Source organism: Globicephala melas, chromosome 10 (genome assembly GCF_963455315.2).
Source record: "Globicephala melas chromosome 10, mGloMel1.2, whole genome shotgun sequence".
Taxonomy (NCBI): Eukaryota; Metazoa; Chordata; class Mammalia; order Artiodactyla; family Delphinidae; genus Globicephala; species Globicephala melas.
Genome location: NC_083323.1, coordinates 7,973,172 through 7,988,059, shown reverse-complemented (window position 1 = coordinate 7,988,059; position 14,888 = coordinate 7,973,172).

Below are 14,888 nucleotides of genomic sequence, written 5' to 3'. Positions count from 1 at the left end.
TTCCCGCAGTGTGTGACCTACAGAATGCTGGAGAAAGGATTGTATGTAATTTCTGAAGCTAAGTCATAAAAGACTGCGTAGCTTGGTCTCTTGGATTACCTGCTCAGAGGGAAGCCAGCGGCCATACCATGAGGGCAAGCAAGTAGCTCTGTGGAGGGGCCCACATGGAGAGAAGCTGAGACTTCCCCCAACAGCCGGTACCAACTTGCCAGCCATATGATTAGCCTCCTTGGAAGAGGATCTGCCAGCCTCAGTCAAGCCTCTGGATGACGGCAATCCCAGCTGACATATTACTGCCATCTCTAAAGAGACCCTGAGCCTAAAACCACTCAGCCAAACTGCTCCTGAACTCTTGAACCACAGAACCTGTGAGAGGTAATAAATGTTTATTGCCATGTTAAACACTATCTTTTGGGGTAATCATTACATATGTAGGCAATAGACAGCAGTAGATAGCTAATAGCAGATACCTACTCTCTAAAACTGTAAGCTCCTTCAGAGTAGACACTGTTTCCTTGATTCTCAAAACTCCATTAAGCCTTAGAAATAAACAGTGCCTATATCTGTTGAATTGTGTCAGCAGACTATTCCCTTTGTCTGCTGTTCCTTTTCTTCCAAAATGTATCCATTTATAAACTATTCCCTTTGCCTCAAGCACTTCATCTGTACTCCATCAATGTCTTCCCTCTTCCCTTTCAAAGACTTTCTGAAATAAACTTCTGAGCACCTGCTATGTCCCAAAACTGCTCTTGAAGCTGGGAACAGAAGAATCAAACATCCTTGCCCTTATGGAGCTTACAGTCAGGATATGCCCTTGCCATGGTGGTCTCTCTAAATACAATACAACCATCTTCATTAATATGACTTCAAAATTCTAGTTTCCCCCGTGTAAAAATTAAGTATTCAAAAACTTTTACCCCTTTCATCATCTATTTATTATTTATTTATTTATTTATGTTTTGGCTGCTGCACATGGGTTTTCTCTAGTTGCGGCGAGTGGGGGCTACTCTTTGTTGTGGTGCGCGGGCTTCTCATTGCGGTGGCTTCTCTTGTTGCGGAGCACAGGTTCTAGACACACGGCTCAGTAGTTGTGGCACGTGGGATCAGTAGTTGTGGCTCACGGGCTTTAGAGCACAGGCTCAGTAGTTGTGGCACAGGGGCTTAGTTGCTCTGCAGCATGTGGGATCTTCCAGGACTAGGGCTCGAACCCGTGTCATTGGCCATATGTCTGCATATGCTTTTCTTTTACATTTAAATAAATATTTAAGCTGCAGCCTCAAGAAAAGTCCACACCTGTTTAACTACTTTGTAAAGTGCCACACATAGGATCTGTATATCTCAATGTCCTCCATTTTCACTGAATGTTTTCACGGGCCACAGTTCTTAGGAAATATCACATTTATAAGGGTAAAATAAATATCATTTGATAAAAACAGCCTTTATTTATTATATAAACCCTAGCAACTCTAAATCAAATATGAGGACTTCCCTGATGGGGCAGTGGTTAAGAATCCGCCTTTCAACGCAGAGGACACAGGTTCAAGCCCTGGTCCGGGAGGATCCCACATGCCGCGGAGGAACTAAGCCCGCGAGCCACAACTACTGAGCGCACATGCCACACAACTACTGAAGCCCGCGCTCCTAGAGCCCGCACATGGCAACAAAGAGTGGCCCCCACTCGCCACAACTAGAAAAAGCCCGCATGCAGCAACGAAGACCCAAAACTCGTCTAACCCAAAACTCAATTAATCAAATATGAAACATTTACTTCACAGAAAGCAATCTGTAACACAAGCAGTAAAATGATATACGTGGATGGAACTTTCTCACCTCATTGTATATTTAGTATTTCTACAAAACAGAGTCTTAAAAGAAAAAGCACTTACTACACTTTAAAGTCAGGGATTCAAGTCCTGGCTCTGTCACTAATGTGTAACTTTAGACAAATTATTTAACTACTCTGAGCCTCAGTTTCTATATCCTAAAGTGGAGGCAAAATCTACCTCTTAGGGTTATTGTGAGGACTAAGCAATGCATTAAAAGCTTAGCTTGATGCTTGTAACATAGTGGGCATCAAGAAATGTCCATTTCTTTCCCCTTCTCTAGGGCTTGTACCCATGGTCCGAAGAGTTGTCAGGAAATCTTTTCAAGCTCAATTACTTCTGTTTGGTATGATCTTCCTCTCCTTTGTCTAATGAGTTAAGATTCAGCTCAAAGGCCATCTTCTCCTTGAAGTCCAAAGGGAAAGCTCCTTTCACTCTCCCATACAGTTCTGGGTTTGTACTTGGAGTTTATGTCAGTGTGTTACAATTATCTGTCACTTTCTTACTCTCCCACTAGACTGTGAGCTCCTCATGAGCAGGGAACATATACCACACTCATTTTCATAATCTCAGCTTTTAGAAAAACACCTGGCACATTACAGGCATGAAACAAAAATTTATTGAATTAATGAATGAATGAAGTCATTACTTAAGCAATACCCACAATCACTACTGGGTGACTGAACTTTATGCTTTTGCCCTTTATGGGCCGAGATGCTGTTCTGTACTTCTTTTGAATCCCTTCCTCATAGCTCTTGACAGAGCACTCAGGACATGGAAAGTCTGCAATAAATACTTTTGGATTATGGGATACATATTAGTCTTCCATCTCACATGATTTCACTCTAAATAAAAAATTTATCCTAATGGATGTGACTTTTGGAAGCCTTTTTAAACAGGGGCTCTTCTTAACAGTTACTAGCAAAGAACTGAAGCAAATGCTACAACTACATTACAGCCAGTTTTTCTTTGCACATGTTTCTGAAAAAGCAGTAATGGTTTGCTTCTTTCTAAATCATTTCATTAAGAAACTAAGTATCATAAAGCCCTTTGATTCGCTGTGAAAAATGCCAACAACACTAGGCAAAACTTAGTTTAGTAACTTTCAGCCAAAGGTTCCCCACCCTGCAGTCACAGGGCTGTGGGCCAGCTGGCTGTACCACCTCAACCCTGGGAGGTGGCTGTTTTTCAACAGTAAAACCGCATAAGTAAAATGTGGAGTTTTGGGGGGTCTTCTAAAGTAAGACACATAAATGTAACTTCTTATTGAAAATAAAGATTCTATTACAGGCTTTGACTTCAGCTGGAAAAGACCTTGAAAAGAGCTCAAAAACTGTCAACTTGGCATTTCAGACATCTTATGGATTTTAAAGTGTGTAAAAATACATGAAGCTGGGTGTAATTTCATTACCACAGTTAAGTGACGTATTTCACATTCCTGTCTACACACATTTCATGCCAAGTATAGGTTGGTAAGCAGTTAACTGGCCACCAAACTGCCCTTTAGTTATGCTGCATAACAGGGAGAAAACAGAAATCCTGACAAAGCCAAGTTGGGCTGGTGCTTACACACACACACGCTGGTCTATCATGGTTTTCAACATCATAAAACCAAACATTTCTTGGGCCTTTACAAGGGGCCAAGCGCTGTGTCAAACAATTTATGTGAAGTATTTCATTTAATACTCACAACGACCCCCGATGACAGATACTATTATTATCCCCAATTTTCAGATGAGGAAACTGAGGCCCCAAATTACACAGCTAGCAATTGGCAGGTTTGAGAGTCTGACTCAGAAACTCCAACCCTACCTACTACAGCGGATCAATGCTCTTGCATTACCCCCAGGGTAGGGGCTGTAATCAAGGCGTCCTGACAGACGCTTCATTAGAGGGAAGTTTCGAATCTGTCAGATTCCTTACACCTGGCAGCATTCAGGTTGCTACACAGGCATCAACAAGTCCAGGTGAGACTGCCTTGCCTGGGAATCCTGGGATTGCACATGGATTCTGAAGGTTTGCACAAGATCCAGGAGAAAGCACCCTACACCCAGTCCCTGCAGTCACGAAACGCCCGGGATGCGGCGGGGGCGGGAACCTCCGTGCCTCTCCACCTGCGAGGCCCGCGCGGCGGCGCACAGGTGCACCGCCGCGCCCCGCGCCGCCCGCCCCGGCTCTGCGACCCCGACCCGGAGGAGTGGGGCGGCGACGGGGAGGGGGCCGGGCCGCGAGGCCGGCCCTGCCGGACCCCCCGGAGGGCGCGCGAGAAGCGGGGTCGCCAGGAGAAAGGATGCTCCGGGCGGGGCGGGGCCGCGGTGGGGGAGGGGTCCCCTGCCCGGACTCTCACTCACCGCCTCGCTCTCCTCCCGGCCCGGGCTCTGCGGCGGTCCCCGCTCCGGCTCTCACCGCGCGCGTCTTCTCCCAAGGCTCAGCGTCCAGCTGGGACGCGCGGAGCTGCGGAGAAGTCGGCGCGAGCGGAGGGCGTGCAGCGAGCGGAGCTGAGAGGGTGGGAAGGATGGGACAGTCGCTCTCGCCGCCGCCGCGGACACCACAGACACGGCAGCGGCCGGCTCCTCTCAGCCACGGAAGCTGCGGGCCCTCCCACCACACCCGCCTCCCGCCCCCCACAACGCCCGCTGGAGAACTGACAGCAGCGCTGGCCAATCAGAGGCCTCGTGGAGGCCGGGAACCGCGGACTAAGGGGAGGGCGGGGGGACAAGAGGGATACGAGGCTGGCGAGGATGGCGGCGGGACTTCCTGTGACTGACGGTCCAGCGCAGCCAATAGGCAGCAGGGAGATGACCTCATGCCGAGGGAAGTCTGGAACTGGCGGAGTGGCAGCAAGGAGGTGGGAGGAGGTCGGAGACGAGCCGGAGACGGGGCGCTGGGGCCTTAAAGAGGCCGCAGCCCATTGGTCACCCAGTCACGGGAAGGGCGGTGGACCCGGCCAGACCTCGCTAAGTTGCCAAGGGGTCAATGCCGCGAGCGCTTAGTGCATTAATCCTCCCGACCCCATCACAATCCTTCTAGGGGCCTGAAGGGTCCCCGCCTGGGGCTCATAAATCGATTACTTACTTTCACGCTTCCCAAAAGGAGACACAATAAATTCCGTCCTGGCCCGGAGTCCTGAATTCCAGTTACAGCCCCCGCCCCGCAGGAGCCCGCCGGCACCTACCTGCCCCTCCTTTACCCGCCCAGGATGTTGAGATCATTAACAGCAAAAGTGCTTTGGGCTTCAAGAAGGAAAGGCTGAATGAACCCAAAAGCTTGTATCAGGAGACTTCAGGAAGAGCCTCTGTAAAAGGGAGGACTACACTACACGACTCCCGACGACTCTTGCAATTCTAAAATTCTAAAATGCTGATTGATGTCCTACTTTTTCCGCACGTAGCGAAGGGGTGTGGGGCGGTTGGGGGGTGGGGGTGTGTGCATGCGCGGGACTCCTGCGTTAGGCGCAGAGGCCACACAGGGACTTGGTCCCTGACTTCAACAAGGAGAAATAATACAGGCTAAGAGGGAGAGAGAAACAAGGAAAGCGAGGTCCGCGTGGGTAAGTGCCTTGGTGGAGGCAGGCCACTTGCTTCCCCTCCCCCAGCAATGGGAGGGAGCCCAGAAAAGGCGAAATAACTCCAACTTGGCGGGGTGGAAAGGGGGGGAAGTGTTTTCCCGAAAGCTTCCCGGGGATGGTGTCACCAGACAGGGTAAGGAGGGAGGAGTAACAGTAGCTACAGGAAGAAGGGGGCTAGAGCATTCTTCCAGGTTTAGGCCGGAGAAGTGTGAAGGCCCAAAAACTGAAAAGCGGCTGCTCATTTTACATTCCAGAGTAAATTCTTAACATGCTCCCCTATTCTCCCCCAAAAGCCTGACATTGGTGTAACTCTCAGAGGAAGGGCAGGAGAGGGTGCCTCTCTCCCTCCAACAGCTGCAAAAGCCGAAGCAGCCTTGGGTATTCCCAATTACTCATCTATCCATCAGCTTCAAGTTCAGTGTCTCAGCTGGTCATAGAATCTTGTAGCTCCGCAGGCAGGATCCATGTGGCCCCTTAGTGACATACCTTTCCGCAAGGCAAGAGTTCTTCCGCAAAAGTCCTGATATATTATGTATTCAACAAATATTTCTCGAGGGAGTAAGAGAAAAGAGATAGTCAGTACCCTCTGGGTGCTCTTACCAAACTGGGCGAAGTTATGGCACATGCGGAGGTGACCAGGCAGAATATCCCAAGCATCATGACTAACTAGAGGGCCCAGAGGTATGCCTCAGAGACAAAAGCACTGCTGATCAGAATTATTGGGGTGGGGCAGAATTTCCCCAAGACAAGACCGGGCTGGAGCATTCCAGATAGGGTCTACCTAGACACAGCCCTCATGAAACAGCCAGGGTGAGAGGCAAGCATGGCGTGTGTTATTAGTCATGGGAAGAGTGACATTCCACTCAGCTTCCCAGACATGGCAAGCTTACCAGCTCTCAGACAGGCCTGTTCTTTTTTTAGGACAACTTAAATTGTATACATATATTTTGTGTGTGTGTGTGTGAATGATATATATATCATATATAGATGGTATTCATATGATCTTCCTTCCTGTAATCTCTGACCCTAAATGCTAACGTTATCCCCTAAAGATAACACAGAACACGTCTAATCCCACTTCGTCATGACAGCATTCCAAATATTTGAGGATGATGAGTATGCTTCCTTTCCCACACCCTCTACCCATCCCCCAAAATAACAGGGATTAAGTCTCTTTCTCTTGCCACCATTCCTCAGATGATGGTTTCCGTGCTCCCCACTATCCCAATGACTTCATGAGGACATCTTCAGTTTGTCAGGCTCTACCGGGGACATGTGTTATTTTTGTCCTTCCAGCAAATGTTCTCTCTCTTCTGGGAAGGGGACCCATAGTTCCTCTGGGGAACCACTCCTCCCCATTCTTGGTCTATATGGCTGGCTGCCTGGGGCTGACTTGACTTCTCACCTTTCCGGGGCGGGCCCACAGCCCAGTCCTGATCAATCAAATCGCTGTTCACCCCTCCCCACCACCACCTGCAGGGACTGATTTAGAGACAGACATGTGACCCCAATTGGAATGAGTCTTGGGCTCTTTGTTGGAACTATGGGGAGGGAGAAGCTCTTTTTGCACTAAGGCTGCTGAACTGTCCAGCTCTGCACCTGGAGCTGACAGGGAGACCACAGGAAAGAATTTGCTTGAGCATAAAGCTGGTATGAGAACCAACAAACTATCAGAGCTGAGATACCGATAAAGGCCACAAGGAGTGATGACTCTGAGAGCCTGGATCCAGCTATTTTTTGGCTGTTTGATTTCATAGTTGTTTTAGGTCAGGGTCCTTAGAAACTGCCTGTAAGCGAGGTCCAGTGAATGGGATTTATTGAGGGAGGAAAAACCTATAACAGAGGAAGTTGACCAGGACAGGGAAAGGGAAAGAGGCAAGAAAGGCTCAAATCCCACCTTGGCCTGATCCACAGCAGAGAGCTCTGGAGCATAAACCATACCACGTGGCTATCCCCCCAGTATCTCTCAGCCATTGGCCATGGGTCATGACGGGGTTAAGGTCACAAAAACTGCTCCCTTCAGCGGAGGGCAATTCTCCGGAATTTTGGGCATCTGGGAACCCTTAGCTGCCAATACTCACAGCAGCTGGGGGATGGGTGAACTGGCCTGTTAAAGAAAGCCTGGGAGAAGAGACTTCTCTGGTGGTTCAGTGGCTAAGACTCCACGTTCCCGATGCAGGGGGCCTGGGTTTGATCCATAGTCAGGGAACTAGATCCTGCATGCCTGCTGCAACTTAAAAAAAAAAAAGATCCCGCATGCTGCAACTAAGACCCAGTGCAGCCAAATAAATTATTTTTTATTTTTTTTAAAGGAAATGTGGGAGAGGCACCATTTGAGTCACGCTGGGGGGCCAATTCATTCCCTTCCCTCTTGGGTTTCTGTGCTTTGCAACCAAAATGTGAGTACCTAAAATACTCAGGTGTGATCAGACCACCACAGAGTACAGTGAGACCTTGGCCGTCCTTGATCTGACCCCCTACATCCATGAGTACACTATGAGGTTGCGTTAGCAAGTTTAGTGGCTGCCCTGACCTTCTGGCTCAAAATGACTTTGTAACCAATTCCTTTAATGCTTTTTCCCCACCATCTGCTACTAAGCCAAATTCACTCTCTTATACATCTTTAATTAATTATTTAACACAAATACGGGATTTTAGGCTTAACCCTGCTAATAATTAGCAGTAGTTTTCATTTTGTCCATTTCCATCCTTTGCTGCAAGTTGGATTGTCACCCATCTAACTGGCCACTTCTAATTTTGTTGTTGTTGCTGAAATGGGCAAACCCAATGACAGAAACCTTCAGCAAACCGCTAGAGGCTGATTTCCCCTCCTTCCAACCTGCTAATCCATATTCCTGGAAGATTTACTCCACCTGTCTGTCCTTCTCCTCATTGTCTCTCTTCCTGGGGAATCTCTCGAAAGGTATTTTCCAGGTTTTTGGTTTTTTTTTTTTTTTTTTAGCCACACTGTGCAAGTTGTGGGACCTTAGTTCCCCAACCAGGGATTGAATGTGAAAGTGCTGAATCCTAACCACTGGACCACCAGGGAACTCTCATTTCCCAGGTCTTGATCTGCCTTATCCTCAGCACGTCTTGCTCTTTCCCGTTTCTTCTTAAGTCTTTGTTCAGGTTGGTCCCTCTGCCTCAATGTCTTCTCTTTTATCTTTATTTATTTATATCCCAGCTCACATTCCACTTCCTCCAGGAAGCCCTCCACTATTCCCCCAGCCTAAATGGATCTTTCCCTTCTCTGATAATCCATAGCTTCCAGTGTGCCAAGCGCAATGCTAAGCATTCTGAGTGCACTGTCGCCTTTCATTCTTTTGGTAATCCCCAAGGTGGGTGTTGTTATGATCCACATTGTTCGATGAGGAAACTGAGAGAGGTTACTTAAGTAACTCTATATCACACAGCTAAAAACTAGCAAAGCCAGGGTACAGATACTAAAATGAGAACTCTGGCTGAAATTCAATAAACATTTGTTGCCTACACACAAGGAACTAGAGGAGATATTAAAAAGTGAAATAGACAATCCTTGCCTGCAGTCAAGAGCAGGGTCTCTAAATGGCACCAATATGAACAATGCTGTAAGGATGGTATTAATGAAATAAGAGAAGGGAGAGCTTGTGTCTGGTGGAAAGCCAGTAAGATCGCGTGAAGGGGTTTACGTCTGGTAGGCGGTAATGGGGTGGGGCCCTCCAGCTTAGGGAACACTGTGAGTAACTGCATGGAGGAAGGGAAACATGGGGCATATTTGAGCAAGGGATTGGTCTGGTTTGTTTGAGAGATAAGGCTTTCAAGCCTCGGTGGAGTCCCTGTTTTAAAAAGTAAAGAATGCCAAGGCGAGGTGGATATTGATGGGGCTTTTGAAAACAGGATCCAAACTGTGTCTTAAGAGGAGTTACCTGGTAGTTAGTTGATTGGATTGGAGGGAAACTGAAATGGGGCTGGGGAGATAAGTTAGGAGACCACTACTGTTTTCCAGACAAGAGGAATTTAGGACCCACAGGGTGCTGGCAGTGGCCTTGGATTGTTTTTTTTCCTCTACTCTGTAAATGCTTTATGTCTTTCCTTGTCCCCTAAGGATCATGACATCCTTGAGAAGTGTCAATCATTTGAAAAAATGTGCCCATAACTGCTAAACTGCCAACAGTTTCTTGATAAGCACTCAGCAAATATTGTAATTGAGTTGAATGCCTGAGCAGGGTGATAAAAATGCTGGGGCTCTGTTTAAATGGTTTCATAGGAACTCAGGCCACGCCTGCAACCAACTGCAGTATTACTCGGTAACAAAACTAAGCTAGTTTTTTATCCATCACCTACTATGTATATCATCCTCTCATTCAATTCTCCCAGTGGTAGGTACTGACATAATGTCCATCTTACAGATCAGAAAAACTAAGAGTCAAGCGAGTAGGGTCACCAAACTTCTCAGTTTGCAGGAACTGAGAGATAGAGCTGCAGGACTTTCAGTGCTAAAACCAGGACAGCCCGAGGCAAACCCAGAAGGCTGGTCACCCTACCAAGATACCTTGCCCCCTATTACACAAGCCAGGGTTTAAACACAAGTCTGACCAGCTCAAACTCCCATGGGATTTTATTTTGGCTTTCTGATCATTGCAGCCAATATAAATATCTTATTTGGGTATTTTGGGGATAGAATCCAAGCATGCTCTTATATTGAATTTGGCTCCTGTATTTGGAGCCTAGCTGAGACAGGCGCGTAGAGAGAGGCAGACTCACAAAATGGATGGGTTTTTGTCAGAGAAAAGGAATCCAGGCTGGGGAACGCCTGCCGGACACCATTACCAGAGAGTTCGGCTTTATAAACTGTTCTTTGGCGCCCCCTCGTGGTGAAGAGCTGTTAGTAACCCCTCCCTTACTCCCTAGATGACGCCGGTAAATGGTGAGAGGAGAAACCCCGCTGAAAGTTCATACTCCAATCAGAAAGAGAAAAACAAATATTGTATATTAACGCATATATGTGGAATCTAGAAAGATGAGACAGATGAACCGGTTTGCAAGGCAGAAATAGAGACACAGATGTAGAGAACAGACGTATGGACACCAAGGGAGGAAAGCAGGGGGGAGCAGTGGTTGTGGTGGGATGAACTGGGAGATTGGGATTGACATATATACACTAATATGTGTCAGAAAGGTAACTAATAAGAACCTGCTGTATAAAAAATAAATACATAAAATTCGAAAGTAAAAAATAAAAAAAATTTTTAAAAAGTTCTTGCTGCTTGGGGAGCATAAAGATTTTGCTTTAAAAATAAAAGCTAGCAGAGCTTTTCCTTTCTTTTCTTCTTAAGTGAAAGCTGGCCAGGATGTCATAGTGTAGGGTGAGGAGAATCAGACGCAAAATTTAAGTGGACACCAAAAAAACCTCAATAATCAAGGTAAATAATGTTTCAAAAAGAACAAAATTAATAGCAAAAAAAAAAACCCATGATGAACAAAATATCAAAATTTAAAATATGGAACAAACAGGATCTGACCGTGTACTTGTCCTGCCATGCCTCACTTGCTTCACCCCAATCCTGAGAGCACTGGTGCAGGAGCCCGGAACCCCAGCCCCTTCGAGAAGCTCTGGGTGGAGGATTCCTGAAGGTGGCCCTCAAAACCTCACCATGGGAAATGGAAGCGGTGCTTTCAGACTTTCCCACCAAAGAACGTTGGTAGAAAAGAGATCATCCCCTGCCAGGAGTAGCCAGAAGACCTGCAGCAAGCGAGAAATTTCTTTAAGGCTCTTATTTAGGCACATTTTGAATTCAATGTCCTAGTATATCCGTATTTGGTTTTGTTCTGTTTCCTTTTACTGAAGTGTAGACACTTCAGAAGTGTACAGAGAAGGTATCTATCATAACCGTACAGCTCGAAGGAGTGTCACAAACGAACACACATGTTTAACCACCACCCAATCAAGACCAGGTCCCCAGAGTCCACCTCCTTCCCTCTCTGTTCACTGCCACCCCGTTACCTCCATCTTGATGTCTGAAAGCATAGATTAGTTCTGTCTATTTTTGTTCTGTATATAAATGAAACGATACAATCTAAAATATTTTGAGTCTGGTTTATTTTGCTCAAAACTATGTTAGTGAGATTAAGCCATAATCCTCATGTGTGATGTAGTTTTTTCATTCTCACTGCACGGTATAAATCTATTATAATAAATGTATCCATTCTGTGGACATAGGTTGTTTCAGTGTGGGCTGTTACACACTGTGCTGGTATGAATATTCTTTTTTTTTTTTTTTTTGCGTTACGCGGGCCTCTCACTGTTGTGGCCTCTCCCGTTGTGGAGCACAGGCTCCGGACGCGCAGGCTCAGTGGCCATGGCTCACGGGCCCAGCCGCTCCGCGGCATGTGGGATCTTCCCAGACCGGGGCACGAACCCGTGTCCCCTGCATCGGCAGGCAGACACTCAACCACTGCGCCACCAGGGAAGCCCTGAATATTCTTATATGCATGTCGTTTGGTTAACATACACATGCCTACAACAGCCAAGATCAGCAGAACTTCCTAGCTGAACTATAGATTTGTGAGCCACTGAACTGTAGTTTGGTTTGTAGAATACTGTAGCAATAACTAACTAATATTACACTCTTTTGAAGCCATAAAAATTAATTACCAGCAAAACAAACATTAAAATGCAAGGATGATTCATCTTTATTGAAACAGAAAAAAAACCATACACCTGCCTACATGTCTGCTGGGAATACATTTGCTGGGTCATAGGGGAGGCATAGTTTCAGCTTTAGTATGTACTGCTGGTGAACTTTCTAAAGCAACTGGAATTCAGAGAGTTCCTGTTGCTTCACGTCTTTGTCTAGACGATATTTTTTATCCTTTTTACTTTATCCAATCAAGTGGAGTAGTATCATACTCTAGTTTATTTAGATTTCCCTGGAAAGTAGTGAAGTTAAGAACTTTTTGTATGTTTATTCTACAGTTGGATAGCTTCTTTTGTGAAATGTCTTTTTGCTCCTTTAATGGTGTCTTTTGATGAATAGAGGTTCTTAGTTTTCACAGAATTCATTTAATATTTTTTTCATTCATGATCAGCACTTTTCATTTCCTGTTTGTGAAAGATCTGCCTAGTCCCAAGTCAGAAAGATGTTCGTCTATGTTTTGTTCTAAAAAGCTTTATTTATTTATTTATTTTAGCTTCAGATGTGCAATCCTTCTGGAAATTATTTTTGTATGGTATGAGGTAGGGGTCAAATATATATATATATTTTTCTTTTTCCATATATAAGATGACCATATATGTGTGATATCTGTTTTTGTTTTCATATAAAAGTAAATAATTAAATCAATTCCCTTTAAAATTATATGACTTTCCCCTCATTCTTCAAGTAAAACTGATACTCCAGAAACAGCTGTTTTGAGCACTATTTGAGGCACATTATCTACATTCCCTCATTTAATTCTCACTCTACTTCTATGAGGTAGCTATTCATATTTCAGTTTTATAGGTTAAAAAAGTGAGGCTCAGGGAATCTAAATATGTGAAGGGCACACAGCTAGTAAGTCCAGAGTCCTTTAACCAGCGTTCTAAACTATTTTGCAGAGAAAAATTCCATTTGGAAGATAATCATCTGACAAGGAACCATTATAACTTGTTCATCTGTTTGCACGTTGATGGACACTTGGACTGCTTCTGGTTTGGGGCAGTTGTGAATAATGAGACAATATTTTCGTTTCTCTTGGATAGATACCTAGGAGTGGGACTCCTTGGGTCATATGACAAGTGTATATGTTTAACTTTCAAAGATGCTACCAACGCTTTTCCAAGATGGTTTTGCCATTTTACATTCCCACTTGTAGACTATGTGGGCTCCAGCCCTCCACATCATCACCAGCACTTGGTATTGTCAGTCATTGGATTATTGCCATGCTAGTGAGTATGGGATGAAATCCCACTGTGGTTTTAGTTGGCATTTCCCTGATGACTAATGATTTGAGAGCTTTTTATGTGTTTACTTGCCATCCACATATCATTTTTTTGGTAAAGTATCTGTTCAAACCCTTTGTTCATTTTATTGGGATGTCTTATTGTTGAGTTATGTGAATTCTTTGTATTACTCTAGATACAAGTCCTTTACTGGATTTTTGATTTGCAAATATTTTCTTCCAGTTCTGTGGCTTGTCTTTCATTTTTTTAACGGTGCCTTTTGAAAATATTTTAATGTTGATGAAGCCCAATTTATAAGTTTTCTCTTATGGATTGTGCTTTTGATGTCATATCTAAGAAATCATTGCCTAAAATCAAGGTTACAAAGATTTTCTTGTACATTTAGAAGCTTTGTAGTTTTAGTTCTTACGTTTGGGTCTATGATCCATTTTGAGTCCATTTTTGCGCATGAAGTAAGCATTTATGTTCATTTTTTTGCGTGTGGAAGTCCAATTGTCCCAGCACCATTTGTTGAAATGACCCGTCATTTCCCCGACCAGCTTTATTGAGCAGCTGATTATATCGCCACTGGAGGCGGATCTGATGCTGGGCTTTCAGTTGTGTGGCCTAATAAATATATTTCCTCACCATTTATAGGCTTGTTTGAATTTTGTATTGTTCTTTGAAGCCAGAAGCAGTCTGACTGAAACAGGTTGGTCAACAGTGTCTGTGTTGCCAGGGGGTGACACCCAGGTCAAGTGGATGTCAGCCCAGTAGACCTTCTGGGGAATAACCCAGACCTATTCCTTAGAAATATTTTTCAGTCTGCGTGCTTTCAGTGGATCTGAGCCCTGCTCCTTACTCCAAAGAGCTCATATAATACAATCAAATTCTGGCCAAACTACTCCATGCCCCTGGAAGAGGGATGCAACCAAACCAGGCCAGTCCGAGTACTCCCTGGGACTCTTGCCAGAGTCATTAAGAAAAGATGCTCTAGGGGACTTCCCTGGCGGTCCAGTGGTTAAGACTTCGCCTTCCAATGCAGGGGGTATAGGTTCGGTCCCTGGTAGGGGAGCTAAGATCCCACGTGCCTCATGGCCAAAAAACCAAAACATAAAAAACAGAAGCAATATTGTAACAAATTCAATAAAGACTTTTAAAAAAAAAAGCAAAGTAAAGATGCTCCGTCTTCTCCTCTAACTTCATAAGCCATAAAGACAAGGTAGGCTTAGAGCTGCCACTGGCCATCTTGTTGTCAGGTGGCAAGGGAAGACTTGGGAATAAAGCCCAACAATGACAAGCAGGACCAAAAAGTGGAGGAGAGAGAGAGACAGGGTCCTCAGGACATCATTCACGTCTCTGGATGAGCCGTGCCTGAAGCCCTTCGCAGCAGGGGGCAAATCACAAGTCTGGGGGGGCGTGGGTAAGGACTCTAGCAATTAGCTGGAGGTCCGTTTGTGCTCTGAGTTGGGAGATCCCATTGTACTGGTTCCTCTCCCTACAGAGTCCTACCTGACTAGGACCGTGTTCTGAAGTAATGTTTTACATGCCCGTGAGGGCTGCTATCCTACCGATTCATTCTCAAGTGATTATCTTG